A 23089-nucleotide genomic window follows, 5' to 3' on the forward strand; every position below is an offset into this window, starting at 1 on the left:
TTCTAACCACAGTGAGGTGCAGCAGCTCCTCTGTCATCTACTGCAGCAACAGCTAGGGCACATCTCCTCCAAGGAATAAGAGAATTAATAACAGGATCAGTCAGTCAGTGCTGTAAGGAGTCCAGGAAAGATCTTCATACAGCTGGGCCAGGGGCTGAATATATATCTTTCCCAGACACACATGTCCAATGAGGCCATATTCAGAGGTGGGTCTCTAAGAAAGATATCTCACCAGACATCTCAACCCAGCCCATACTTCCATGGAGATGGCATCTCAAATCTAAGAGAGTCTTCATCAAGAACTTCCACTTCTGGGGAGAGTACCACTGAACGTCATTAGTCTCTTATTAGTCTAACGAAGTCAGTGGTGGAGCTGGAGGGATGGCTCAATGGTTATGCACGCATGCATGCATGCACACAGGCAGGCACACAGGCTTGCTGTTCCCAGCACTCCCAGGACAGTTCATAACTATGCATAACTCCAGTTCCAGGAGATTGGGCTTCATCTTCTGGCCTCGGCAGATACTGTATGTATGTGCTACACTTACGTACATGCTGCAAACCCCTCATACACCATAAATAAATCTTACAGAAAAAGTAAGAGATGATAGTGATGCTGCTGGAAAGATCTGTCTCCTTCATGGCACTGCCAATGGCTCACATCATCTGGAAGTCTGAGGTCATGGCACACTCAGAAGTCACACCAGCTTTCCACACATCTGTTGTCTCCATGGTCCCCAGGTTTCCACCGAAGAGCAGGACTTTAAAGCCATCTCTGAGCAGGGCTCAGGTCCCAGCCTGGGGACAGGGCAGGCAGAGTTCATGGCATGTTAATCTGTACCACCGCCTCACATGTAACATATTTCCACAATTGCTTTCTTTCATGGACAGGGCTGAGTGGCCGTAAGCACAGAACAGGGAGCTGAAGGACGTCATTTTAAAACACAGCCGCATTGCCCTCCTGGGGGCTTCAATGCTCACTCAGTCTGAGCAGCGCCCTGGGTGCTGTACAGCTGGTGAATAAGTGGTGTGTTATGGGGCATGAAATGACTGCAGCGGGGACCAGAGGCCCGAGGCTGGGAGAGAAGGCCAAGGAGGGCATGTGACAGTTGGTTTTAAAGACCAACTTGGCACAGTCGAAAATCGCCTGGGAAAAGAGCGTCAGTGAGGGGTCGTCTAGGTGAGTTGCCCCCAGGCACGTCCATGGGGGAGAGTCTTGATCATAACTGAGGTTGGAAGACTCACCCACTGTGGACGACACCATTCCCTGGGCAAGGGTAGCCAGGTCTGTATGAGAGAAGAGACCATGAGCCAAGCACTAACATTCGTGCATCCACTCACTGCTCTCTGCTCCCGGATATGGCGCAGTGTTACTGACTAGCTATGGGTTAATGTGACTGACTAGCTATGGTGCAGTGTGACTGACTAGCTATGGGTTAATGTGACTGACTAGCTATGGGTGTAATGTGACTGACTAGCTATGGGTTAATGTGACTGACTAGCTATGGTGCAGTGTGACTGACTAGCTATGGGTTAATGTGACTGACTAGCTATGGGTTAATGTGACTGACTAGCTATGGGTTAATGTGACTGACTAGCTATGGGTGTAATGTGACTGACTAGCTATGGGTGTAATGTGACTGACTAGCTATGGGTTAATGTGACTGACGCTATGGTGCAGTGTGACTGACTAGCTATGGGTTAATGTGACTGACTAGCTATGGGTGTAATGTGACTAGCTATGGATTAACGTGACTAGTTATGGGTGTAACATGGCTAGCTATGGGCTAATGTGACTACCTACTCCAGGCTCTTCCTGTCTGACTTTCTCATAGTGATGGGCATGCTACATAAAACCTCTCTCCCTTAATTTAGCTTTGCCAGGATATTTTATCACACTAACAGCAATAATAATAAGAAAAAACGGATTGAGAGTGTTCAGTTAGAAGTTCATGGCAGGGCTGGAGAGATGGCTCAGTGGTTAAGAGTATTACCTGCTCTTCCAAAGGTCCTGAGTCCAATTCCCAGCAACCACATGGTGGCTCACAACCATCTGTCATGAGGTCTGGTGCCCTCTTCTGGCCTGTAGACAGAATACTGTACCCATAATAAATAAATAAATCTTTAAAAAAGAAGAAGAAGAATTTCATGGCATTGACTTCTTACTTAGCCAACGAGATATTGGCATCTCGTGGCACCTCTCAAAGCAAGCACTGACCTTGCTGACCTCAGAGAATTTAACTCTCCACTCCATGGCCAGAATAAAGAGAAGAATCCTATTTCTGAGATACTGACCAAGGGAGAGCAAATGCTCAGAGATATGTTGATGGAACCATTCCACCAGCCACATGGCCACCAGTGGAGCCATGCAACCAGCCACACGGCCATGGGTGAAACTCTGTGCCAAAGGCCACGTGGCCACTGGTGGAGCCTTGCCATCAGTCACGTAGACACTGGTGGAGCCATGCCACCAGCCATGTAGACACTGGTGGAGCTATGCCACCAGCCACGTGGCCACTGGTGGAGCCGTGCCACCAGCCACATGACCACGGGTGGAGCCGTGCCACCAGCCATGTGGCCACTGGTAGAGCCTTGCCACCAGCCACACGGCCACTGGTGGAGCCTTGCCACCAGCCACACGACCATGGGTGGAGCTGTGCCACCAGCCACATGACCACGGGTGGAGCCGTGCCACCAGCCACATAGACACTGGTGGAGTCATGCCACCAGCCACATGACCACTGGTGGAGTCTTGCCCATCAGCCATGTGGCCACTGGTGGAGCCGTGCCACCAGCCACATGGCCACTGGTGAGCCATGCCACCAGCCACATGGCCACTGATGGAGCCGTGCCACCAGCCACACAGCTACTGATTTTTATAATGTATAAGAATCAAGGCTTTTTATGGAAATCAGCAGACAGGGCTCAAGGCTGTGTTGTGGAAGTGGGTTAGCCTGAACTGAAGGATGAGCCAGGGCCTTAAAAGAAGCGAAGGGCACAGGGTGCAGGTAAATGTGGTTCCCTGGGGCAGCAAGGGATAGATTCAGAAACCACAGGGGATGGCCAGATCTGACTCACAGAATCCTTTGCTTGCTTGTGAGCTGAGAATGGCTTGACATTTTAAAATGATTGGAAAAGAGTCAGCAGAAGGATTTTCTGTGACATGTGAAAAATGTGCAAAAGTCAAATTTCACAGCCCATGAGGGGAGTTGAGTGGAGCCCAGTCATGGGGTTGATCTTGTCAACCTGGCTAGATTTGGAGTCGCCTAGGAGATACACCTCTGGGCAGATCTGCTGGAGAGTCCAGAAAGGTTTAATTGAGGAGGGCGGATGCACCCTGAGTGTGGACAGCACCATTTTACAGCCTGAGGTGTGTGTCTCCAACTGAATAAAAAGAAGAAAATGAACTGTATACAGCATTCACCTGCCCCCATTTCCTGACTGTGGATGCAGTGTGAGCAGCATTTCCTTCATGGGCCTCTCTCCACACTTTCCCTGTCAGGATGGACTGCATCTCCGCAATCTGGGAGCCACATGAACTCCACCCTTAATTTGCTTCTGTCAGATAGTCTTTCGCAGTATCGAAGCACTAACTAAATATTGCAGCCACGATCCTCCATTTACATCCTGCCTGCGGGCTTGCATGTGGTTAGAGCTGAGAGAGTTCAAAGAGACTCAGTGTGCATCAAAGCCTGAAATGCCACCTGTCTGGTACTTCACAAAGGAGATTTGTGGCCTGTTCTTTAGACCATCTCAGGGGAGAATTGTGGGCAAGTCCCATCACCATGGCGGTTTTATGATGTTTTGACTGTGAACTAACAACGCCCTTAGAGGGTGCTCTGGGGCCATTCTTAGTCTTATTATCTTTACTTATTTTATTCGCCCTCCTTCCCGCCCCTCCTCTGTCTATGTGTGTGTGATGTATGTGTGTATGGTGCATGCTCATGAGTATGTGGACACACACACCCATGTGCATGGAGACCCAGGATGCCCAGGGTCCTCCACTGTCGATCATCTTTCATCTTGATTAGAAACAGTCTCCCACAGTGTGGTAGTTTCACTGTAATTGGACCCCATGATCTCACAGGGAGTGGGACTATTAGGAGGTGGGTGTTTCCTTGCTGGAGGAAGTGTGTCACTGAAGGGTGGGCTTTGAGGTTTATATGCTCAGGTCGGAAATTTGTATAGTCAAATGTAACATGGAGGGCCAGGCCTGCTTGTTGTTGGGGTTCTGTCCTGCCCATATCCCCAGCTGTTTAGTCCCAGAGAAAAATCACACAAAGATCTCTGTAAGTTATAAAGCTGATTGGCCCATTAGCTTTAGCCTCTCACTGGCTAACTCTCACATCTTGATTAACCCATTTTTCTGATCTATGTTAGCCATGTGGCTCAGTACCTTTTTTCAGTGGGGCAGATCACATCCTGCTGCTTCGGTGGTCTGGGCAGGAGTGGGAGGAATCAGCTTCCTCCTTCCTAGAATTCTCCTGTTCTCATTACATCATTTCTACTTCCTGTCTGGTTTTCCCGTCTACATTTCCTGCCTGGCCAATCAACGTTTATTTAAAACATGATTGACAGAATTCGTGAGGATAATGGACTGAACCTTTGAAATTGTAAGCCACTGCCTCCATGAAATAGCTTCTTTATAAGAGTTGCCCAGGTCATAGTGTCTCTGCACAGCAATAGAAACCTTAACAAAAACATGAGGAACTAGAAGCTTACTGCTTTGGTAAGGCTGGTTGGCGAGGGAGCTCTGCCTGGCTCTATCAACAATAGGGATAGAGACTTACACAGCCATGCTTAGGTTATGTGGGTGCTGGGAATTCAAATTTAGGTCCTCTCATTTACACAGAAAGCACTTTAGCCATGGGACCATCTTGTCAGCTCGGTGGAAGGGTTTTTTATAAAATGACTAAGTAGAATTGAAATTGTTAGCGTGAACGTGGGTTCAGTATGACTGAAGTTCTTTCGAGATGAGAACATTTGGACACAGCAACGCAGAGGGAAGACATAACCAGAAGCAGTCCAGGAGGAAGGAGGGTACCCACCAGCCAATGAATGCGCCTGGGAGAGTTGATATCAACACCCCAAGAGGAAGCCAACCCTGCTGAGACCTCCATCAGGACCCCCAGCTTCCAGAAAAGGAGACGACTCTGTTGAGTTACCGCCTGGTGCTGACAGGTGTTGCAGCAGCTGCAGCAAACCATTGCACTCTCTGAGTTGGTACTGAGGTCAAATCACAGCGTTTCTTTTTAGCTGACTCACAGGCAACAAACACAATGGCGTCTCAATGGAGACTGCCCCCTGGGAGCTTCTGCTGAAGACGACTGGTGGGGCTCCTGACAGGGCCCTGGAGTCCCTTTCCAGTGGAATCCACCAGCTTTGCCCCCGCCATGCTGCGCTCCCAGCAAACCCTGGCTGCCGGATGTGGGATCCCGGAAGCACTCTCTCGCTTTAAAAAACACTCGTTTCTCCTGCAGGAAGTGGCACATCGCAGTAGACCTGGCTCCAAATGAGATTTCTCATTTTCTCCGCGGCAGTTGCCGAGATGGTGCCGCTCTTGGGATTTATTTTCTTTCAACGAGGGTGTCTCGGCACTGACTCAGCCCTTCCCAGTTTCTGCCTCCACTCCCGCGGTAGCTTATTAAGTTCCTGTTAAACAAATAAAGCGCACGCCTGGAGTTGGATTTAGAATTTTGTACAACTGTCAAAAATAGCCACACCATGAGCAGAGCAGTGACCACAGGAAGTGATTCACTTCCGCTGGCCAGCTCCGCTTACCTATAACCCCAGGGAAAGGGAAATAGTAGGCACCATACTTAGGTGCCATGGTAGGTACGGGACAAGGGAGGACCTCACAGTCAACTCATGCAAAGTGGCTGCACGGGCTTGATACTGTGCTCCAGAGACTGTTCCTACCAATAGCTGACCCAAAGGAAGAAGCTTCTCTAACGGTCATGCAGGCTGTTACAGATATAGATTCTGGATTAGACCTGGTTAAAAAAGACTTTAACTTCAGTTTTGATAATTCCCTTTTCCATTTGGAGGCGCTAATGGGATTGATGGTGGTGGCAGCGGTGTATGAGCGCACTGGTACCTCTGACGGGCTTCAGTCTGTTCCAGTGGATTCTTCATACTGGTCCAGCTCGTTTTACCTGGTCTTGGTTACGGACTATGTCTGCTTCGGTGTCCCGCTGAGGATGCTGACGGTGTAATCTGGTGTTTTAGTGACAGTCTTTTCTTTGTCAGGGGCTTGTTCATACTGTGTAGGTCCAGAGAATCTTCAGACGCCTCCACTGTTTGATGTCTAGGAAATGGAATAGAGTTCAAAGGTCATGCACACTGATTCTGATCTCCTTGTCCCAGCCTCAGCCCCACTGAGACTCAATACATGGGAAGAGTACTTTACCCAAGGCATTAAAATCAGACAACGAAACTCCTTCATGGTTAACTGGAGTCCTTGGAGGCTTCCAGGGATGCTCTTAAAATTTCCTCTCTTAGTTTTAGCCTCAGCAAAGAGTATATGGGTTATTTGTCTTGTTGCTATGACAGAAAATACCCAACAAAAGCAATCTAAAGAAGGAAGGAAGGGTATATTTTGCCTCAAAGTTTGAGGTGTGGTCTGTCATGGCTCTGGGTCTGTGGACTCGCTGGTCACCTTCATCCACACGCAGGAAGCAGGGAGGGAGAAAGGCTAGTGCCAAACTTGCTTTTTCCTTTGCATTCGGCCCAGGACCCTGGCCTAGGGAATGGTGCCACCCACTGATAAGGTGTGCCTTTGCACATCAGTTATATACTGAATCTAGATAATCCTGCATAGGCTTGTCCAGAGGTTAGCCTAGTCTAGACAGTCCCTCACACAAAAAGCCAGAGGCTGGCCTCCTGGGTCGACCCTGTAAGCTGACAGTCATACTTCAGATCAATTACTGTTCTTGTTTTTATGAGAAAACACCTGATGAGAAGCAACTTTAGGAAGAAAGGTTTCATTTAGGCTCAAATTTTGAAGCAAGACGCAGTCCGTCATGGTGCGGAAGGCATGGAGGCAGGAGTGTGAGGCTCTTGGTCATATCATATCAGGAAGCAGAGAGATGTAAATGTTGGTGTTTATACAATTTCTTGTCTCTCTTTTCATTTAATCCTGGAGTCTAGCCCACGAGACAGCAGCATCCACTTTGAGAGTGGGTCTTTCCACCTTCATTGGACCTCTCTGGGAATGCTGTTACAGGCACATCCAGAAGTGATGTGGGATTCCTCTCTGTATGCTATGAATATGTTTTATTACCATTGGTTAATGAAGAAGCTGCTTTGGCCTATGGCAGGGCAAAGTAAAGCCAGGCAGAAAATTCGAACAGAAGTATAGAGAAACAGTAGACAGAGTCAAGGAGACACCATGTAGCCACTCAAGAAGCAAGAGGTAACAAACCATGAGCCTTGTGGTAAAATATAAAATAATAGAAACAGGTTGATTTAAGATGTAAGAACTAGTTTGGAAGGAAAACACATGAGCCATTGACCAAGCAGTGTTGTAATTAATACAGTTTCTGTGTGATTATTCAGGTCTGGGTGACTGGGAAACAAATGCACAGTCTCCAATTACACAGAAGTATCTCCTAGGTAATTTCAATTCCAGTCAGGTTGACAAGGAAGGTTAACCACCACAATGAGCATCGGAATCACAATAGTTATCAAGAAAAGTCTCGTCAGAGGCCATGAAGGAAAAAATGAAAATTGCTTAAAATTTCTGAAACTCACAGAATGTACAATACAAGAGTGAAACACAATACAAACATGGACTCTGGGTGGTGACAATGTCAGCTCGCATCCATCAGCTGCAGCGGATGTCCTCTCCGGGGGAGGTGTGCATGAGGGGAAGGGGGAAGAGTTCATGGGAACTCTGCCCCATCCTGTGATTCCAACACAGCTGCTCCAAAATCATTTAGAAGTCACGTTGAATTAAACAACAAGACGCAGTCAAGATGAAATCTCCTATACTTCAAAAATGGCTTAAGGTGTTTTGGAACAATTATTTGAAAAGTCTGAGGACTAAAGAAAGGGGCTATTTTATTCCATAGACAAAGCCCAAGGGTGGTGGTCTACATTCTGGGTAGTGAAGATCTTAGAAAATGAGACAAAAAAATAGAGGAGACATGACAGGGTGGCCAAGAGTGGGAGACGTGGGGAGCAGGAAAACTCTCCAGGGATGAGGAAAAGGAAGGGAAGGGTCATTAGGAAAGTAGGACTTGGGAACAGCTTGCTAACAGTCCAGGACAGTCTGGGGGATAGAAATGTCTTTTGTTTCTCGCTTTTCCCACAGCCTAGCCTGACTAACCTTATCACGTTACATTTAAGACTCCAATCTGAAAAGCAGATGGACACTCCCCCCCCCCCATACCTCCCAATGCACATAACACTTGAGGATTTTCAATAGCTTTTATCTTCGTGAGAAAGGAACCTTTGAAACAGATAAGTTCAGGCAGCTTGAGAGACAGGTGTCCTCAGATAGGTTAGAACACCCTAAGGCAGAATTGGAAACAACAGGACCAATAAAGGCACTGGGGACTGCAGGCTCCCAATGCAGCAAGACACAGGATCTTGATGGGTTGGGATTAGAGGGGGAATATGAACTCCAAACAACCCCAGGAACCCTCAAACAGCTGGGACTAGTGCCTGGGATCTCTTGTGTGCCCTTCCCTCACTGGGGACCTTACGGGACGGTCCTTTCCATCTCTGTGGTGATGCACTCAGGAAAGGATGCCTGTACTATGAGATGCAAACAAAGACAACAATCTGCTATCACCCAGGATCCTCCAACACTGATAACCTATAATTCTGTCATTAAAAAAAAACAGCGCCCTCAAGCTTACCCCTCAACCTAAAACCTTTTTTTTTTTTAATTCAGAAAAGGTCAATAATTGAGAAACCTATTAACAACCAAAGACAATTCCATTTCAACTTCCATCCCTGGATACGGTCACAGAGCAACCATTGAGCTACTCCCATCTGTCATTCATTCCCGCTGTATAAGTGGTGCAGCCAAACACAGCAGAGGTGTTACATGTAGACACAGGGAGCACATTCTGTGTAGAATATGGTATTTTCTGACTGATAACAGGTTCTGACCATATCACGATTTCATTTATTTAAAGGATGATTGTGTTTGCAGAATAAAACAGTGGAGAAAAACACCACAACAGACGAGTCTGTAAGACTGCCCCCTGGGAGCTTCTGCTGAAGACGACTGGTGGGGCTCCCAGCAGGGCCCTGGAGCCCCTTTCCGGTGGAGTCCACCAGCTTTGCCCCGACCTTGCTGCGCTCCCAGCAAAGACCCAGGGATACATACTAGAGGCCTCTTTAGGCTTCTATTTTCACAGGTAAGACGTCAACTGAACCAGGGTCTCTTCCAGGACCCCCAGCTTTATGTGATGTTCTTTCCTTGGGTGTCCTGAGCCTGAGGAGATACTAGGTTCTGTGGGCTTCTGCAAGAACTTCCATTTTCTTGTGTTCTAGAACAAAGAACTAGACAGAGACATGTGGTGGCCATGGAAGAGAAGAATTGGTTTTGTAAGAAAGAATACACTTCCGAGGAGCAAACAGGCTGTAATGTCTTTAGCTCCATGGCACTGTGAGATGGGGCGTTTGTGTCAGAGGCTTTAGGGTCCTTTGAACTATATGACTTTCTCAAGCATGTTCTGATAGGAGTCAACCTTGGGTGTTGGGGTTTCCAGTCTACTAACTACTAACTGATTTCTTTTATTTGTTGATTTACAGCCTTTGCTTCAGTTTCCAGATTCCACTCTGTGCCCTCTGTGCCCCTGCCTCAGAGCCAGCCCGTCACTGAAGCTCTTGGATAGGAGAATCTGCTCTGGGAAATGCTTGGAAGGTCAGCTCACTATCTGGGCATCTATGACAGCCATGGGCACTCCATGAATGCACATCAGCGTTTGTGCATGTGTGCGTGCATGTGTGCGTGTGTGTGTGTGCGTGCATGTGTGTGTGCGTGCGTGCGTGTGTGTGTGCGTGCATGTGTGTGTGTTTGCGCTTGTGTGTGCATGCACACTATGTGTATGTGGGCGCCTGAAGCCTGCAGAGGAAGTTGAATCCCCTGGTGCTAGAGTTTCAGGCAGTTGGGAGTCACCTGACACAGGGCTAGGAAACTAACTGGTGCTCTCTGGAAAAGCAGCCAGTGCTCTTACCAGCTGAGCCACCCCCTCTCTAGAGTCCTGGCCATCCTGGTGACTCCGAAGGGGACACAGTTCAGCAAGGTGGAGTGCAAGCTTGATGCCCTCCTCTCACGCCGCTGCCCTCCTGGCTGGCATCAGACCACGTTCCCACGGGAGACCCTTAACAATGTGAGCTGAGTCAGGTAACCCCAGTGCCAAGTCCTGCACTGTGGGAATCGCTGGAATTACAAGATCTGATAACTAGGTCTGCTCCACCTGGATGGGGAGTACACTCTGAGAGATGTACCACTGGGGAGGTCAATACTGTACAGCTATCACGAAGTAGAAGTTGGCCCCAACAGCACAGAGCATGATCTCGGCTGTATGTGACTGGGCACAGCCATGTGTGAGGTCAGCCATTGACTGCACACACACCTGAAGGCCAGTAGTGATGAAGATGGCTTTAGAGGTGTGTGGGACAACCGGGTAGAGTTCCGAACTGAGCAGAGGTAATGGCTACGGAGAAGGGCGTGAAGCAGGGCTTTGGAAAAGGAGGCGAAGGTCACTCATGGTTTCTTGACTCCTGCCTCTCACACAGCTCTTGGAACTGCCCTGGGATGGGGGACAAAGCCATCACCACTCAGGGAGCTTCAGCTCCCCACAGCTGGCACAGGATAAAGTCTGTGGACTTTCTTTACCTCTGCTTCTTTTCCAGCAAAAACAAATATGGCAAAAGACTTTATGTGACTGCATCACTGGGTTAGCAGCCAAACTCTCCGGGCACAATGATTGGAAGGCAGGCTGTGGATCACAGTTTTGATTTGTTTTGCTCTTGGTTTTGAGGTGGCATCTTTTGTGTTGCCCATGCTCCTCAAGTGATCCCCTTACCTCAGATTTCCAAGTAACCGGGATGACAGGTGCATGTGACCAACCACATCTAACCCTTGTTAGCAGGGTCACAAAGTTGGGCAATTCAGAGGCATGTACAAGGCTTGCACTAGAATTAAATTTTTTATCAGAGAGGCCTGCTTTCTATAGAACAAACCGACAAGCCCCCGTGATGTGGACTCAAACTGGGCCCTTGACTGGTGTTCAGACTTACGTGGCTGCCCCATTGTACTCAGTGTCATTGGCCGAACCGGCATCTTTTGAAATGGCCATGATAAATGTCCCACTGTTCTTAACCGTGTTTCCGAGGGCACAGAATGCTACCCTTAGGAGATCTTTGTCTGGGTTTTTTTTCTGTCCTTACCACACTTTCTGCTACAGTCCTGGTAAGGTGATAGGCTCACCCCAAATCGAACTAGGAAGTCCTTTATAGGATTTGGCTTGAACCAAAATGTTGCTGTTTTCCCCAAACATCTCTGTGTATTCCTCCTCATGAGTACCCTCAAAGCATCCAATCTCTAATCCCTGCAGTAACTGACCCAGACTTGTTACTCTCTGCCAAAGTTCTGTCCCTTCACACAGTGATTACCCACAGCCCACAGGACCTGGTCCCATTAACTTTCTCCATCTTTGTGACTTGACTCCCAGCTCCCCAGACCTAACAGGCCAGTGAAGAATGGACTGCTGCCACCTGCAGTAATGTCCAGAGGCAGAGACTTGGCTGAAGACCTCAGGGAACCAAGTCCAGGCCCCAGCAGAGGACAGAAAGGCTAGTCTGGTGGCTGTCGAGATGATCTGTCCTGAGATTCTCCAGAGGCCTCTGCATGCAACTCTCTGCTGCCTCCTGCAGGTAAGGGTGTGAGTGGAGGCCATTGCTCATAGATTTTAGAGAGCTCTCAATCAAGGTGGCTTCATAAAGCAGCCTGGGAAACCTGAATGAGAAGTAAGAATACATACTTTCATTTTCACCTCTGCCTTACTGATTGAGTGTTTCTCAGACAAACTCCCCTTGTAACGTTTACTATAATATCATGAGTGGGGACTCATGACCGTGATTTTGACGCTACCACAATGCTCGCTCATTTCCCATGGTTCCATCTGTTACAGATAACTCACCAGGTGACTTTTGCCCATCACACCTTTGATGCCAAGAGAGCTATGAGACACACCAATAGGTGATGTTATCTAGATTTCACAAAGAGATATGTATACGTCACAAGATACATAGTTATGAAGACACATGCATATTCCACAAATACTTTTTCTTTCTTTTCTTCTTTCTTTCTTTCTTTCTTTCTTTCTTTCTTTCTTTCTTTCTTTCTTTCTTTCTTTCTTTCTTTCGAGACAGGATTTCTCTGTGTAGCTTTGATGCCTGTCCTAGAACTTTCTCTGTAGACCAGACTGGCCTCAAACTCACAGAGCTCCCCCTGTCTCTGTCCCTGAGTGCTGGGATTAAAGGCATGCACTACTACTGCCCAATCCCCACAATTACCTTTTAGCATTATGGTGGCTCGTCTCAGTACTACCAACTTGCTTTGAGAACATTTATACCTTCCATTTCCGTGGTCACAGACTCAATCAGCCACAGACCACCGACTAGGAATTGGTGGAAACTTTATAATACTAAGAGCAACAGTTGGCATGGAATCTACAGGGTGTTGGGAGTCATTTGGAGATAACGTGGAGAGCAGGGAACTTGTGCTGTGAATTTCATACATAGACTTTACATACATGTACTATGCCAGTTTGTATCATGCTGTGAATTTCATACATAGGCTTTACATACATGTACTATGCCAGTTTGTATCATGAGCTGGAGCAATTGTGGATCTTGGTATCCCCAAGGGTCCTGGCACCAGTATCAGCTGGACTCTGAGGAAGGACTATGTTCCATTTTATGAATTGATAAATACCCCACAGGCTGTCACTGGACAGTGTACGCAAGAGTGGGCTTCCCACTTTTGGAGTAGGAGATGCTGGAACCTTGGCCATGGGGTGTAGAAAGTCTCATAGAAAGACCTGGGTCCAGGTTGAACTTGGGCACAGCCATGAGGATGCCAAGACCTCCCCCAGGCCAGGCTTCCTATCAATTCTCCCATCCTTTCCTTACTTCTTCACAGCGACCTCTTCAGCCTGTGATTGGCATCGAATCCATGGCTTCTGTGCACTAGGCAAATGCTCCACCACGAAACTCCCACCACTGGTGTAGCCCAGGCATCCTTGAACTCACAATTCTTCCTCTTCATTTTCTTCAGCATTGGCCTGCCGACATGTGCCACCACAGGGACCATGTCAAAAGTCACTGTTTTCAGGGCTGTTCTGCCCCCACATTTACGTGGCTGTAAGGGCATCGGCATGGAGACTGCTAACATGTTTGCTGTGCCTCCTTGGTACCTGATCCCTGATCCAGGCACACCCTACTGCTTTAGACTGAACCCCCAACCCAGTAGACCCTTACTTCATAATTCAGATGTCAGGCTTTCGGTGAACGGAGCGTGTATGTGTGATTGGGCTTCCACGTGCAAGGACTGCGAGAAAGGATGGCCACAGGCAAGGGACTGCTGAGAGGGAGGGGGCTCTGCTGTGTTGGCCTCCATGCTGACTGGGGGCCGGCAGGTGAGGGCCAGTGCAGAGGGAAGTCACCATCTGCTTCTGGGACAAGGCACCCGCTCACTTTATTTCGTACTTTAGAGTCGTTGTCTCTCTGTCTCTCTGTCTTCATCGCTTTGTGCCCATTTCTCTGTCTCTGCGTCTGTATGTGTCTCTGTTCTGTTCCCAGGTCTCAGTGTCTCTGTCCTTGTGTCTGTCTCTCTGTCTGTCTTTGTGTCTTTCTGTGTCTGTCTCTATGTCTGTCTCTCTGTCTCTGCCTCTATGTGTTTGTATTAGTCTCATTGTTTCTCCCTCTGTCTCGGTGTCTCTGTCTCTATGCCTGTCTCCATCTCTCTGCTTCTGTCTCTCTCCATCTTTGTTTCTATCTCAGTATCTCTGTCTCATTTTATGACACACAGACAGACGGACACACACACGGTCCTGCTATTTAATGCTAGTGAATGACAATGACAGGCTATAAGTTTCTTCTCTCATTTCTCCCTGGAAGGCACAATCCATCATTAAAGCCCGTAAACACACACCCCCTCGCAGTCCCTTCCTTAGGTCCTGGGTCTGTTTTGAGACTGAGTGCTAATATCTTACAGAAAGCTTTGGGCTCCTGAAAAAATACACTACCAAAGGATATCCAGAGACTGTGGAGCCGTGCCCAGCAAGAAGGCTGTGACTGAACTGGCAGACTGGTCAGCTTCAAGCTATAACTCAAACCCTCTAGCAAGCCCTGGGGCCTAATGGTCTTATCTTAACACGGCGTGAACTCTTTACGGCGTGAATGCCTAGCTCCGTCTCACCATAGCCTGCTTTACAAAGGGTGTGTCTGTTTGCCAGGTTTAAAATGCAGTGTGTGTGTGTGTGTGTGTGTGTGTGTGTGTGAGAGAGAGAGAGAGAGAGAGAGAGAGAAGGGAGAGGGGGGGTAGAATGCCTAATTCCCTAAAAACAAAACAAAACAAAACAACAAAACAGTGTATAGAACGCGCCGTTCCCAGGCAGAATGCTCAAGTGGACGTCCCCACAACCCACCACACTGTGAGCAACCCTTCCCCACCATGGAGGGGCAATGTGTGCATTTTTTTCATATGTAATTAGGCAGGGTAAGGCGATCCGCTGCCGCCGGCTGCCTCTGCCCTTACCCTGAGAATGGCTTCCAGATTCCACCCCCATCTCCTCTGTCTAGACTCTACGTTGCTATTTTTTTCCTCCACCCTTAAAACAGACTCCAATATAAAATGCCAAAAACAGAAGTTCGGTCCCTCTTTCTCATAAAGATGTGGGACAGAGCTCACTCTGCCAGACAAGCAGGGCCCCAGCCTTTCATAAGACACGTGTCATCTGAAGCTGACACTGAAGATTGTCCAGGCGTTTCAACGGGTCATGCAAACTCTTTTCTTTTCTTTTTTTTTTTCTTTCTAAATATGGTTTTCATTAAGAAAGCGAGTATTTCTAGAGAGGTGTGGTACTGTTTGGAGGTGGGGTGCCAGGAGGGAGCGGGAGGCCAGGGTTCCACTGCTGGGCTGGAGCAGAAGGGTGTGTGCTCTCTGATAAAATACCTTTTGTGGGGTGAGGACATTCAGTGATTCAGTTATCGGGGGTGTGGCTTATTGAATATGTTGGCCATCCAAGCTAAAACAGTCACATTAATAGAAGAAAACAGAGAGACTCTTAGAGCACCATTTCCTGGATGAAGTTCTAGAGTTCATATTTACCTCTCTCTAGGGGACCGAAAAATCCAGGGTTTCTCTAATCTCAACCTTAAAACTACCATCATCACATGAGACTCCAGGAGGCTGAACCCAGCTGTTGAAGGCACACAAAAGCAAGGTGGATTCCTTCGTGCTCTTGGGAATTGTTTGGTTTAACCTCATTGAAAATTCCTACAGCCTTTAGTGAGCTATGCCCCCCAACACGTCCATGCATCCAAGAAAGAAGAATGGGGCTGCCAAGATGGCTCAGTGGTTAAAGGCACCAGCTGCTCTTCCAGAGGACCCGGTTCTATTCCTAGCAATCACGTGATGGCTCATAACCCTCTGTACTCCAACCCCAAGGGATCTGGCAGCATCTTCTGGCCTCATGGAACCCTCCATGTAAGTCACAACATACCTGCAGGCAAATACTCGTACATGTAAAATAATAACATTTTAATTAGAAGATGATAATACGGGACAGTAACCACCAGTAAGAAAGGGATAGATCAGAGACTAGTGTGTTCATTGACAACAACAAATACATAGGTTATTTTCTCAGAAGTATGAAGCTTGTTCCTGTCTGTCTAGTCATATTTCTATTGCTATAAAGAGACACTGTGACCAAGGCTGAGAAGAGGGGTGGGGGGAGGCCTGGGTCTAGCATGGGCTTCTGAAAGCTCAAAGGCTACCCCCAGGGCCACACCTCCTAACTGTTCAAATCCTTCTCAAAGAGTGCTGCTCCCTGGTGCCTGAGCATTCAAATATATGAGCAGATGGCAGCCCTTCTTATGCCAACAACCACACTATGGAAATAAGACCAAACCAAAACATTGAATTTGCACCATGCAAGCTGAGCTTTGAATGAGCAGATGATGATGAATCCAGGTAGCAGACCAGTATATTCTCAGTTTCTTTCCATACCACTATTCTCTTTTAAACACGGCCCAGAGGGATGTCCACGTGCCTGCTAGCCAGATGTTTAGACCTAAGAACCTGGTTGCAGTTTGCACGGTAACCGTCAACTTGACACGCCCCACCACCACTTGGGAAAAGTCATCAAGAACAGGTTGGCCCATGGATCTATCTGTAGGGGATTGTCTCTACTGCTAATCGGGGTGGGAAGACCCACCCTGGATGTGGGCAGCACCAATACCATGAGGGGAGCCAGCTGAATGGCAAGGAGCAGTCAGGATGGATGCCTCCGTTTTCCTCTGTTCTGCTGAGGATGTGGGGTGGCCGGCTTGCCCTTGAGGGTGGCTGCTGAGACTTGCCCACATGATGGGTTGAAGGAAACTGTACAGTGCTCAGGTGGCCCTCCCAACTCTCCGGCTAAAGCACTGTGCTTTCCGGTGAGGGCTTATCCTTTGGGAAAGTGTGAACCGTGGGAAGATGGGCTGCTGGCGATGACCCAACTATAAACTCTAAAGTGATACACCAGCAGGGTTCCAGGAAACACAGCAAATGAGGGAGAGGGCACAGAGCCCCTTGCCATGTGGGAAAGCCCTGCAGTCTGAGGCGGAGATGAGAAGCACTCTGCAGAGGGGAAGGGTCCTGGAAGGAGATAAGGAGGTTGTTGTGGAAGGTGGGGTCAGCAGGGCAGCCAGGAACGAAGGAGGAGGCTGGAATAACCTTGTGGAGACAGAAAGTCTAGTGAGCTGAGGTTGGCCGAGGCTCCAGAAGTTTCACTTGTGAATTTGCATCCAGATCTTAGTGGAGTCCTCACAGTAACACACCTGTCAGAGGCATTTCTGGCTTTTTACTAAGTATGCACAATCGTCCTTCTGCAGCACAGCGTGGGGTAAAGTCTTAATTCTGAGTCCATTCTTTCCATCTCTCATGTGAGTCTCGGGGACAGAATTCAAGTTGTCAGGCTTTGTAGCAAGCATCTCTCCTGGCTGAGCCGTCCTGCCAGCCAAAACACTTAATTTAAGTTTGGGAACAACAAAAATCCAAATTTGTGCTAAAAACTTGTGTCAAATGTATTTTATTCATCTCGGTGATGGTCCCCTTCACTGTTGTCTTAGCTGGATTTAGGATCAGTAGGAGACACACAGAAGGCACGTCTTTGGGTGTGTCCCCGAGGGAGTTTCTAGAGGCTTTTATTAAGGAAGGAAGGCTCACCTTAAATGTGGGTGGCACCATCCATGACCTGAGGTCCTGGATCACGTATGAGGAAAGAGGGAGAAAGTGGGCTGAGCGCTAGCATTCATGGCTCCTTGCTTCCTGCCTGAAGGTGAAGCCCCAGCCGCCTCACATCCCTGCTGCTCTGTCTTCTTGCTGTGATGAACTATCCATTCTTTTAAACCATGAACCAGAAAAAAAATCTTTCCCTCATTCCCTTGCTTTTGTATTTTGACACATGAGTCTTAATTCAAATTTATACATTTGGATTTTTTTCTGGGGCTACAGATTGCACCCAAGACGTTGTGGTCTTGGCTGATTCTATCCCTGAGTCCTGTGCTTACTCCTAGCATATATCTGAATTTTGGGATTAGGATGAAATTTAAGATTTCTATAACATGTGGGATTCGCTCAAATATACAAAATTCATGCTTCAAGACTTGCCTGGCGTGAGTGTGATAGCTCATGTCTGTAATCCCAGCACTTGGAGGCCAAGGCAGGAGGATTGTCAGGAGTCGAGGCTACATAACAGGACTTTGTCTCAACAACAACAATAACAAGAGTCTCCTACTCATCCACACAATGGCTGTGTGTTTATAGATATTTTTGTCAGTGGGAATTCTTGTTTCGGCTTGTTTTGCTTGGCTGACTTCTGCACGCAGCTTCCCAGACAGGTGTACTGAGGGTTTATTGAAAGCAATGGGCCCTGATTATTGTTCAAATCTTCCCTGCATCTGGGACAAAGCACAGGTGCCATGGGTTGTCAGTTCCTATCTTACCCCCTCTCAGACGAGAGGACCCTGCCTCCCCGGATGAATTCAACGTTTGTTACCTGTCCGCAGTGCTTGGCGCTATGTGCTCCAGGACTGTACCTGCATGCCGTGCACCTGAATGAGCGTGATCTTTCTGTGGGTGGTACCGGATCCAGCCGTTGTGAATGGAGAGTGGGCAATGGCTGTGAGCCCCAGGCTGGTCTGCTTATGAAACTCATGCTTGTGTCCTGATGTCAGGAAAGATGGCTCCCAGCTGCAAACCTCAGGACATGGATTGCTGTTTGCGCAGTCTGTCCTGTGTAGCTGCTGTGTGGATTGGCAGGACGGTGTCAGAATTTTCACTTAAGGAGGTCAGTTCCTGGAATCCTTCCATTACATCACTGAGCATCCCATTGCACCAGCACAGCAGGTATGAGATCTTGGTTAGCCACTCCAGTGTCTCCCTACATCCATCTAGAGTGGTGGCTCTCAACCTTCCTGATGCTGCAATGCTCAATACAGTTCCGCATGTCGTGGTGACCCCAACCATCAATTATTTCATTGCTACTTCATAACCGCAATTTTGCTAGTTATGAATCATATCATTGTGAGTATATGCTATGCAGGGTATCTGATACATGACCCCTGTGGGGGCTTTGACCCACAGGTTGAGAACGGCTACTCTGGAAGTGTTTCAGTGGGTGGGACACTGAGTCATCTGATTATGGGTTTCTTTATGCAGGACTGTGACCATGGTCCCAGGAGAAAGGACATTTCTTTGCAACAGCTTTGTTATTCTTCAGGAAAAGTTGAAGGCTCTATTCAGTATTTCTCAAGCAATGTTCACAGATTCTTCTGAACAGTGGTGGGAAATTTTGACCAAACAGAGGCTAAGGGACCTGGCTCCAGGCTGCTGCTCCAGTTAGAACGAGGAGAAATTAGACCCCAGGAAAATCTGCTGATGGATTCCACTGTAATATAACCGAGGAATCTGTCTGCTCTCCAGCTTCAGTGCCCTGTCTGCCAGACATGTGGTTGGGGACCCCTGTGCAAGCCACCATGGGAACCGCAGCCTGCAGTGCAAACCATACCATTGCAAAGGCTCAAATTCTGCACATTGGATTTTTTCTTTTCTGTTCACAGAGGAGCGCACAGGACTGAAGTTGTTTTCAGAAGACTGAGTAGCTCTCATTTAAATTATTCAGAAGTTGTGTTTGGCTGGATGTTGAGCTTCGTTCATTCTCAAGCTGGGATCCTTTCCAAGAATTGTTTTTTTTTTTTTTTTTTTTGCCTAGTGACTTTGGTGGCTGAAGAATGGAGCCACTTTAGTGAGAGAGCCCACAAAATTGGCAGTTAACACCAGAGAAGAGGTCTGGAGTGGGTGAGGGTGATGTGGTCTGCATGGGTGATGGGCACCCACTGGGACTCATATAGGGGTAGCCACAGAGTGGGTGGGGAAGGAAGGCAGAGCCTTGATGGCTTAGTCTGGGGCAGGATACTGTCCAGAGTGCACCCTTTCATCCTGACTGCTGAGGGTAAATGGATAGTAAAACATACCTATTCATTAGCAATTTGGCACCCAATTGTGGGCCCAGGGAAATTCATTCCTGGAGTCCGGTTCACATTTTCTTTTCTTTGGAGCTGGGTTGTGAGGGCTGTGTTCCAAGGGGAGTCATTCACCAAATATGAGTATAACTGAACAGAACTCTGGGCCTGATTGATTAATGGGATTAACACAGAGTGGTTAGTTTTAAGTCAGAGCAGGGAGGGAGAGGAAGGGAGGGCGGGAGTAAGGAAGAGAGAGAGAGAGAGAGAGAGAGAGAGAGAGAGAACACAGCTTTATAGTTATATCTTTATCACCAGTATATTTAATCCAAGCCAAAGTAGACTTGATTTAATTCATTTCAACCCAATTTAAAAAACATTTATTCAATTTTATTCAGCATCTCTCATGTGCCAGGATCTGAGAGTACCAAGATAAATAAGGCAAAATGGAGATACATGTAATCACTAGCATGTGCTGAGCTGTGTAATGGAGGAGTGTGTGAATGGCCCCAGAACACAGCACACCCTGCCCTGGTGGCAGACAGCATGAGAGTCAGACAGATGTGCTCTGCATCCTCAAAACCACTTGGACAGACAGATGTGCTCCGTATCTTCAGAACCACTTGGATGGACAGATGTGCTCTGCATCCTCAGCACCACTTGGACAGACAGATGTGCTCCATATCTTCAGAACCACTTGGACGGACAGATGTGCTCTGAATCCTCAGCAGCACTTGGACAGACAGATGTGCTCAGCATCTTCAGTACCACTTGGACAGACAGATGTGCTCAGCATCTTGAGAACCACTTGGGCAGACAGATGTGCTCGGTATCTTGAGAACCACTTGGGCAGACAGATGTGTTCAGCATCCTCAGCATCACTTGAACAAACAGATGTGCTCGGCATCCTTAGCACCACTTGGGTCCATGTTGCCTTGTGCACTGTGCCCAGTGCTGGGTGCTCCCTGATCTCTAGCACACCAGTCTTACAGCCATGGGTAGCACAAGGCTGTGCTGTCTGGTTCCTATTCTCATCCACTTATTCTGCCTTCTTTGGTTAAAAGGAGCTGCAAAGAAGGGAAGAATCAGGTTACATGTAAGAGAACAGTGATCCCACACTGGCCTTGGTGGTGATGGCTGAAAGGCAGAGGGCTTTCTCGGTAACAGAAAGCTTTGGGTATTTTCAGGTGACATGTGACCTGTACGCCATCTTATTTGCCCCCCAGAGAGTTTCACAAAGCCCTCTTCTCCTCAGTGATGGGATTCCAGGTCTTCCTGGGCCTCTATGTCATCACCTCAGCTCCTAAAGCCCAGTGGTGGCCATGATAGTTGGCTCCTGTTTACCATTAAGTCATGTTTGCCGCCTCTTCTACTTCAAGCAGGCTGGGCAGTGCTATGGTGTAATGGTCTGGATACCAATAAATCTGCTGTGGTTTCCATGAAGAGTAACCTTGTGTGTGTGTGTGTGTGTGTGTAGGTGTGTGTGTGCATGTAGGTGTGTGTGTATGTGTGTAAGGGTATATGTGTAGGGGTGTATGTGTGTGTGTACATGTATGTGTGTGTGAGTGTGTGTAGGTGTGTGTGTGTGTGTGTGTGTGTGTGTGTAGGTGTGTGACCCCAAGCATTCTTTCATGACCCACCAGACGTTTAGCAAGCAAAACATCAGCTCCACAAGAAAATCTGATTAGGAACTTTTTGTTTGATCCAATAAGCAGACTCCCCTGGCAGGACCAGTGTCCTCTGGTAAGATGCCTGGTAGCCATCCCTTGATCTCTTCCCAGGTTGGTGCCAGGAGTGAGATATTGGCATGATGTATTGGAAAATTTCTTATGCTGTCTATGGTGGAAACCTACTTCTTATTTTTTAAATTTCCAGTATACGGCTAATAGATATTTTATAAAATATGAAAAAATGTTACCAGAATGAGAAGAGACATATGAAATCTAAGCTCAAATTTTTTATTATTAGGTTGAATGAGCATAAAAGCTCTCTGTCAGACTACTATAAATGGTTTTCCACACTCCCTGTCAATTTCTGGACTTATCTTGTCATAACTGGTAACAAATTCCACAGGCTGGTCCTGAGCCAGGGACCACACTGGGAGTAGCTCCCTCTCTGGAGGGAACGCTGTCCTCAGACTCAGTATGCCATGGTCTCTAGAAGGGTCCCTACATTCGTAGTTTTCACTCAGCCCATGTGGTGGGACTCTCTGGGGGTTACCCCGGCACCTCCTAGCATATCCTCCGTTTTTATCTGCTGATTGTTACACAGCAAGGCTCAACCACACTCAGTGTAGAGATTTCTGAAATTTGGAATAAAATCAGTGAGCGAAAATAAAAACAAAACAAAAACAAACAAACAAAAAAAAACAAAAAAAAAGAAAGGGGTATGGAATTTCCCTCCAAGACTAAGGAAAGTCACTGAGGTCAGGCGTGTGGCAAGGGTGTCCCTGCAAGGAGCCCAGAGAAGGCATGAGTGAAGCCATGAAGTTGAAGCCTGGATTGCCTTAGAGATCCCAATATGTTGGAGGTGCCAGAGCTGTGGGACACCTGCCGAGGAGAGCTGCTAACAGGGAGTGGAACCGGCCCTAGAGAGAGAGAAGTGTGTTGCAGTCAACAAAGCTGAAAGGAGTTAGAGAGCTGAAGAGTGTTTTGGCATAAGACATGGAGATGCAGAGTTTTGTGTTTGCCCAGCTGGTTTTTGGTCTTGCTTTGGTCCAGTATTTCCCCACTGTGCTCCCTTTCCTACCCTTTGGAACAGTTACATATATACTGTGCCATTGTATGTAGAAAGTATGTGATCTGCTTTTTTATTTCTATTTTACAGGAGCTTACAGTTAAAAGATTGCATGAATCTCCAAAGAGATTTTGAACTTTAGACTTTTAAACATTGTTGAGACTGTGATAGACTATGGGGACTTTTGTAGTTGCATTTTGCATTATGATATGGTTACAAGCCTATGGGGGCAGGGACTTGGAATGTGGTGGTTTGAATAAAAATGGCCTCCAAAGGCTCACAGGGAGTGACGTTATTGGAGCTGTAGCCTTGTTGAAGGAAGTGTGTCACAGAGGTGGATTCTGAGGTTTCAGAACCTCAAGCCAGGCCCAGTGGCATTCCCTTTTTCTGCTACCTTTGGCTCCAGATGTAGAACTCTCAGCTGCCTCTCCAGCACCATGTCTTCCCACATGCCCCTATGCTTCCTGCCGTGGTGATAATGGACTAAACCTCTGAACTGTAAGCCAGCCCCAATTAAATGTTTTCCTTTATAAGAATTGGCATGGTCATGACGTCTCTTCACAGCAACAGAACCCTAAGGACACTGTGGTAAAATATC

Source organism: Chionomys nivalis, chromosome 3 (genome assembly GCF_950005125.1).
Source record: "Chionomys nivalis chromosome 3, mChiNiv1.1, whole genome shotgun sequence".
Lineage (NCBI taxonomy): Eukaryota > Metazoa > Chordata > Mammalia > Rodentia > Cricetidae > Chionomys > Chionomys nivalis.